The following is a 7,883-nucleotide window of genomic DNA, read 5'->3' on the forward strand; positions in this document are numbered from 1 at the left end:
AATCAAAATCTTCACTCACCATTCAAATGTTAAGGGGTTTGAAGGTTCGATAACGCGGAGGAATCATACGGAGTGATTTATTTTACATGCTTTTCTTTGAGTTATACTTCACTGAGGCCTTAAGTGTCCGTAATATGAATCAAAACAGTACCAATGTTGATAATTTGGAAGATAAAAAAAAAACGAAAAAGTTGCAAATGTATTGCCTAACACTGTATATTTTCGAATACTCCAAATATTCCATGTCGCTGCCACTGCCGATAAAAAAATTCTCTGGCTCTGGCCACCGATCAAAAATATTTCGGCGCACATAAATCTCTTATCGAAGACACTCTAGTGTGAGAACCATCAAAGTTATTAAAAAATTTGCTTTATACTCCCCGACGGGGAATTGAACCCCGGTCTCCCGCGTGACAGGCGGGGATACTGACCACTATACTATCGAGGACAACTCATAATTGCTTAGTGGCCAATTTTACTTAAATCTTAAAATGTTTTAAAGATTTATTTGTGATGTTTCCGCTCTTACGATTTTTTTTGTAGATAACATGTATAAGAAACGCCTTATCTCCAAAGTCAGGATAATGCAATAAGCATTCACTGATGTATTTAGGAGCACATAATCATTCATATGAAGTTACGAAAATATTCTCATGTTAGTGAGTCGATCACTATCAAACTTCTTCGCACATGCCAAATCCATATCGCCAACATCCGTCGCCGTCCAATTTGTGTAGCTATGAAGCCCTGAAGTCACACACGCGTGCCTCGGTTTCTTTTCCGTCCCGTTTGATTGTCGTCGCCGTCGTCGTCACTGTCAACATGTTTCCGACTTTTTCGCGACACAGAAACAGATATGACGATGAAAGCGGGAAAAAAACATCTACCTACGAAGTTGATGTGTGTGCGCCAACCGCTGAATGACTGGCTGCCACAACTGCTCAAATGCAGAGAGGGGGTCGTCCGTAAATTACGTCACCTAACATTTGGTTATTTTCAACCCCAACTTTCCCCTATGGCACAAGTATGGTATGGAGACTACGAATTGTATGGAATGTCACGTGGCGTACTTCATGGACGACCCCGGACACGTTTCTTCAACAACGCCGCCGAAATATGTGCGACGACAGCGAAAATCAATAAGTGTCACCCTTCGTAATCTAAGGGATTCGAAGGCTTTCTGCTTTTGATGGGAAATTCTTGCTTCGGTGTGCAATAAGGAGGTATACAAAACCGGTAGCAATGTGGGCTGTTGTGCTCCTCACCTCTTCCTCAGTTTGGGCCCAAAGCGACCAATTTGTAATATCTTTATTGGATTTGTTTAGGCAAAGTGAGTACACGACAGCTTGATGAAGGAAAGAAACGCTCAGGAGGTTTACGGTGACGAGGCAAAAACGAAAAACGTTCAAATAGTTGTTGAATTGTAGTGGGTGTCGGTAAATGGCAACCACTTATTGAAAACAATCGACATTACACAATTAATACAAGATCATGGTTAAACGATTGGCTCACGTATTAACTTCCTTCAATACCTATTTCGTTTGCGATTTGGTAAATTGCAAGACCAAAAGATCTACTGTAACACATGATAATTGTACACACCAAGTAAAAATCTGTGATCCAATCAACTGTACTGTATTATTTTTCCTTTCCCCATATCGAGCCGAAATAGCTCAGTTGGGAGAGCGTTAGACTGAAGATCTAAAGGTCCCCGGTTCAATCCCGGGTTTCGGCAAATATCTTTTTATTCTAGCAGCCTCTCTCGCTGAATACACTTCAACCGAAACACGCAGAAGAATTTCTGTATGTTAAGATTACAATCCTGTCAATTACTTTTACTTACGCACAAATAGTTGTTTCGAAATAAAATTAACTTACGCCAACACTAAATTAACGTCAAATCAAATACACACACTTCTTTGATTGAGCTATCCACTTCTACTTATGACAATTATAATTTTGATAATTATCACTATTCGGAAACATTCACCTCCCTTGATTTGAAGGTCATGCTCACAAATCTACTCTCTTCTAACATGCAAGGAATAGTGTAGGTGCTAAGATGAACACCTCTCACGCAGGAGACCACATATCAAGTTTGTCGACTCGCCCTTTGTTTTCATTTTTGCAATGTTTATTTTAGATCGATAAAGCAGCACCGAATCTTTTCAGTTATGTTGATAAAGCAGAACAAAATGCTGAGTAAACATTGCAAAATATTGTAAACTCAATAAAATTCACTTTGAGTCAACTAAAATATAGTTAAATTTTGACGTTTGACGTTTGTAAATTCAATCAATAATATAGTTGTTAAGAACTATATGGTATAGTTATGTTTAACAATATACTGTCAATTGAACTATATTTTTAGTTATCTCCAAATCAACCTTAAAATATAGTTAAATTGACCGGAAAAATGATTACGAACACTAATTTTGTTCTCCGTGAACCTTGTTATACAAACTCTGTTTTTTACGTAAATTTAATTTGAGTAACTTTTTTACGAAGTGCATAAATTGTGTTAAGGCAGTGGTCCTCAGGCTAACTGAATGGACGGGCCAGTTGAATGGTTCCAAAACATGACGCGGGCCGCAAGTTATATAACGATTCATGTAAACGACTTTTTTTTTGGGATCTCAAAATTTATTTTTTATAAACACGAAGATGAGAGGAAGCGTTGATGACGTGAAACATTTGGATCCACATGAATTTGAATGATTCCTTGAACTTGGTAAATCTTGAAAACTATTTGATGTAGTTTAAAGAAATTCCTGATGTCTCCAGTCTTTCTTTGAAGACTAGGACATATTTAAACTACTGAAAGTTGAAGTAATGGAGAAGTGAAGTAATTTTGAAGCCTTTACCGAACCAGGCTTTGGAAAATTTAACGATTATTGACAAACGATACATAGTTTTACCCCTTCTATTTGCCTTCATTCACACAACACGCATGACATTTATGGCTCGTGAAAATAAAGAGTCACGAAAGAGAAAAAAAAGCACACCACCCACTGACTGTTTGGTGTCAATAAATGTGTGTCGCCAATTTTTACAATCGCTAATACTCTCTCATTCTGATAATGAAACAGAAGTGAATATGTTCCTTTTTCTGTGCTACGTTTGCCACCAAAGGAGAGATTGATGAACCAATAAATTATAATTAAATTGTTTAAGGATTCATTACCAGAAAACATTGAAGTTATTACCAATTTTAAGCAGAACATAATTCAACGGAATGATGTATCGCCCAAGTAGCACTGGTAACAAATGCAATATTTTAGAAAAATAAAACAAATTACATTGCCGTTGCATTTCAGATAATTTGTAGCATATCTTATTGATGATTTTTAATTATGGTTACTAAACTATTACATTGTAACTTACGCTTTGTTTACATTACATAGGTGTTGCATTTTTACTTGCATGTAACTTAACCTAGAGCTGTCAAAATGAATAAGTTACATTGAAATTGAATCTGTGGTTGCAAAGAAACAAATAACACGCAAGGTTATAATCAGATTGCTAAGTCACATGTATGTAACAGCATGAAGTTTGTTTACCATTTGGCATAGGGGAAGGGGTGAAAAAATGAACAGGATGGTAAAATGAACACCGAACTTGTTACGCATGAAAAACAAATTTCAATAATTTTTATTACGCACGGATGATTTAGAGCATAAATAAGAGTGTTTTTAATGATACGGAGATAAATTGAAGTCAGACCACGTTCAGAAATTAAAACTGGCTTAATTTTAGGCACGGAGATGTTGAGGTTTTTCAATGAGGTGAACATCGTAATGATATGATGTCGAAGCAGAAACCTTTAGAACTGTTTTCGAAGGGATTATAATCATTCATAGATGTTTTTTAGGACTGTGATAAAAAAAATCAAAAATGTTTGTTTTGCTCGTGTGTTTTACCACCAACATAAAATGAACATTTCCATAATATTTTAATGACGATGGATGTATGTGAAAATTTAGCTGTCTTAGTCTTAATTCGTGTCGCTGCGTTAATAACCATCTCTTTTTTAGATGTTGTGCGGTAGAACTAGTAATAATTAATAAACAAAATAATAAATGAAGGACAATTTCTGCGAGTAGACATATCACAGAACATCGAGTTACATTTGTAATGTTCTATTTACTACTTTTGTGGGGAACGCCAATCTTTGAGCCGATGACACGGAATGACGAGAATTCCTTAAGGGGCACGATCCGTCATCAACTCCATAATTTTCAAAAGCAGTTTTTTTTGCGTTCAAAATCATGAATATATTCATGTGTTCACTGTATTTTATTTTCCAACCAAAACACAGTGAACACATTTTCGACGAGTAAATTTCAGTTTTGAACAGAAAAATAGCTATTGAAATTTCGATGATTACGATGATGGATCCTTGAACGTTTAAGTGTTTGGGTCCTCTAGTCTAGACAATTCGTAATCGAACGTCAAATGTACCAAACCTCACAAATGTAAATTTTTCGCATCAGCATGTATCTATTATTGAACAATAACATCAGAACAAACGCCTGTAGGTATGCATTATATAGGCAGAATCGATGAAGAAAAATCACTCATGTTAGTTAGACCCTATTGTCTACCGATTCCATGGTAGTATTAAGAACTGCACCAACGATTTTCAACCGACTACAAAAATCTGTTAAGTTTACTATAATCTGGTACAAATAACTGAGCAGTGCAGTAAATATGGCCATGTTCATAGTAGCATCCACTACAAAGCATTGTATTTCAATCCGTACAATACAGTGTGGTCAAAAGTACTATGCGAAACTTGTCAAATCAAGCATGTTTCTAGTCATAAATAGGAACTGCAACTGTGGTTAAATAAACCGAATATCTTTTCTTGTGTAGTCGTTGAGTATGTTTTGGTAGAGTTGACAGAATAATGTAGTCAGTTGAAAATCGTTGGTGCAATTCTTAATTTTACCATGGATTCAGTAATTTCAACAATAAAATTCGTTTCAGTGTACCATTAATAACGCGGTTATTTTTCCCAATTTTAGACCTCCTTCCCCCCCCCCCAATAAATGACTCCGTGGGTAATGAATGATCCATGAGCACGCATTTTTTCACTTGATTTATTAACCCTAGAAATACTCAAATTGATGGATGTTGTTTCTACTATTTGATAGAGAACATAGTTGTATGTCCGATTATAATAAAAAAGCATGTTTTTCACGTCTAAATCGCTATTTTCCTTTTCATGGGCATATTACCCTCAGTCCCTAATATTGGCACAAATTGATCAATTGCTAAATTCAATTCGTTGTTTCACCTCAGGGCGCAAGATTGCATTACTTTCTAGCATCTTCTAGTGAAAAATTGTTAACAACCCCGCATCTTGTCACCTTTATTCACAGAAGAGAGGATCGATGAAGAGAAATCGATAATGCGACTTGCGCCCTTATTATAGCACACGCTTGAATTTGCCTTCTTTCGAGCTATTTAAGCCTTTTGAGCACGTCACAAACCATGTGCTTTCTTGGACGGAGCATTTAAATTTCATACTTAAAGTTCCAGTCAATTGGCTTAGGGGATTTTTGCACATTATTTGATGATTTATCGCAAATTCAACGTTTTTCCCATTAAAAGCAAGACGATATCGTTTAGGTGTTCATTTTAAAACCCCTTCCCCTATTGACAGCAGTATAATTTATTGGCAGTTTCAGTATAGTTACACATCAGTTTCAAAATAACATAAGATTTCTGGGTAGCTAATGTGTAACAAACGAGTAACTTGCTGCCAGTGGTCGACACTACATGTCAAAAGTTTTCATACGTATTGTGAATTTTGATATAAGAACTTTACTATTTTATGACTAGTTATTGTTTTCATAGATATTTTTCCAGTGATTAATTAAAATTGTTGAATTTACAATTTGCAGCCTATCTAACAGCTTTTTAATAGTTGTCATCATTTTAATTTGGCTGTCCTCAAACAGTTATTCGGAAGTGTATCTGCAGCAAGATGAAATTAAATGGCGATTTATGATAGGCAGCCCAGAAAATCCAACTGCGGGACACAAAACAACATGATTTTGGAATCACAATCTTCACGAACAATTAAATTAAAATCAAAAATACTGCTGATTTGAGTAACAGTGTCAATTTCCTTTTTTTGTGTCAGTTCTAATGGAATAATATCTCAACAATCCAGGTATCATGTGTTATTCAATATAAAATTATTATCTATTTTATGAGCGCGTCAATTTTGAGCAAGTAAAATGATTGATTTCACCATAAATTCAAATCGGCATGTTAAATCTATTATGTACTTGTGAATAATTACGCGTTCGAAAATCATACGTATTATTTTTATTGACATTCAATTCTAAAATGGTTGTTCGGCTCCAAAACTGTCAGAAAGTAACAACAACGTCAGCGCCGTTTCATTTATTTTGTCGCAGGAAAACCCATGCGTAATTAACAAATTACATAGCAGTCGCTTGTAAACTTCTTATGTAACGATCAAACAAGTTGCATAAGGCTCGACTTTTTGCGCTTTTTCGGTTACATAGCAGTATTTTTCCATGTTGCAAATGTATTATATTGTAACTATTGAATATGTTACCCAAGCAGCACATATTGTTACAAGTAGCTTACAACAACGGCTACTTAACATATTCAATAGTTACAATATAATACATTTGCAACATGGAAAAATACTGCTATGTAACCGAAAAAGCGCAAAAAGTCGAGCCTTATGCAACTTGTTTGATCGTTACATAAGAAGTTTACAAGCGACTGCTATGTAATTTGTTAATTACGCATGGGTTTTCCTGCGACAAAATAAATGAAACGGCGCTGACGTTGTTGTTACTTTCTGACAGTTTTGGAGCCGAACAACCATTTTAGAATTGAATGTCAATAAAAATAATACGTATGATTTTCGAACGCGTAATTATTCACAAGTACATAATAGATTTAACATGCCGATTTGAATTTATGGTGAAATCAATCATTTTACTTGCTCAAAATTGACGCGCTCATAAAATAGATAATAATTTTATATTGAATAACACATGATACCTGGATTGTTGAGATATTATTCCATTAGAACTGACACAAAAAAAGGAAATTGACACTGTTACTCAAATCAGCAGTATTTTTGATTTTAATTTAATTGTTCGTGAAGATTGTGATTCCAAAATCATGTTGTTTTGTGTCCCGCAGTTGGATTTTCTGGGCTGCCTATCATAAATCGCCATTTAATTTCATCTTGCTGCAGATACACTTCCGAATAACTGTTTGAGGACAGCCAAATTAAAATGATGACAACTATTAAAAAGCTGTTAGATAGGCTGCAAATTGTAAATTCAACAATTTTAATTAATCACTGGAAAAATATCTATGAAAACAATAACTAGTCATAAAATAGTAAAGTTCTTATATCAAAATTCACAATACGTATGAAAACTTTTGACATGTAGTGTCGACCACTGGCAGCAAGTTACTCGTTTGTTACACATTAGCTACCCAGAAATCTTATGTTATTTTGAAACTGATGTGTAACTATACTGAAACTGCCAATAAATTATACTGCTGTCAATAGGGGAAGGGGTTTTAAAATGAACACCTAAACGATATCGTCTTGCTTTTAATGGGAAAAACGTTGAATTTGCGATAAATCATCAAATAATGTGCAAAAATCCCCTAAGCCAATTGACTGGAACTTTAAGTATGAAAATTAAATGCTCCGTCCAAGAAAGCACATGGTTTGTGACGTGCTCAAAAGGCTTAAATAGCTCGAAAGAAGGCAAATTCAAGCGTGTGCTATAATAAGGGCGCAAGTCGCATTATCGATTTCTCTTCATCGATCCTCTCTTCTGTGAATAAAGGTGACAAGATGCGGGGTTGTT

General features: G+C 35.2%; 2 non-coding genes across 2 annotated transcripts; one reads left to right on the forward strand and one right to left on the reverse strand.

Moving 5' to 3' along the window:
• Positions 1-376: 376 nt before the first annotated feature.
• Positions 377-448, reverse strand: Trnad-guc. The gene has a single exon. It is a non-coding gene; the product is annotated as a tRNA-Asp (tRNA).
• A 1,214-nt stretch (positions 449-1,662) lies between these two features.
• Trnaf-gaa lies at positions 1,663-1,735 on the forward strand. Its single transcript has one exon. It is a non-coding gene; the product is annotated as a tRNA-Phe (tRNA).
• The last annotated feature ends 6,148 nt before the right edge of the window (positions 1,736-7,883 follow it).

Source organism: Aedes aegypti, chromosome 3 (assembly GCF_002204515.2).
Source record: "Aedes aegypti strain LVP_AGWG chromosome 3, AaegL5.0 Primary Assembly, whole genome shotgun sequence".
NCBI classification, from domain to species: domain Eukaryota; kingdom Metazoa; phylum Arthropoda; class Insecta; order Diptera; family Culicidae; genus Aedes; species Aedes aegypti.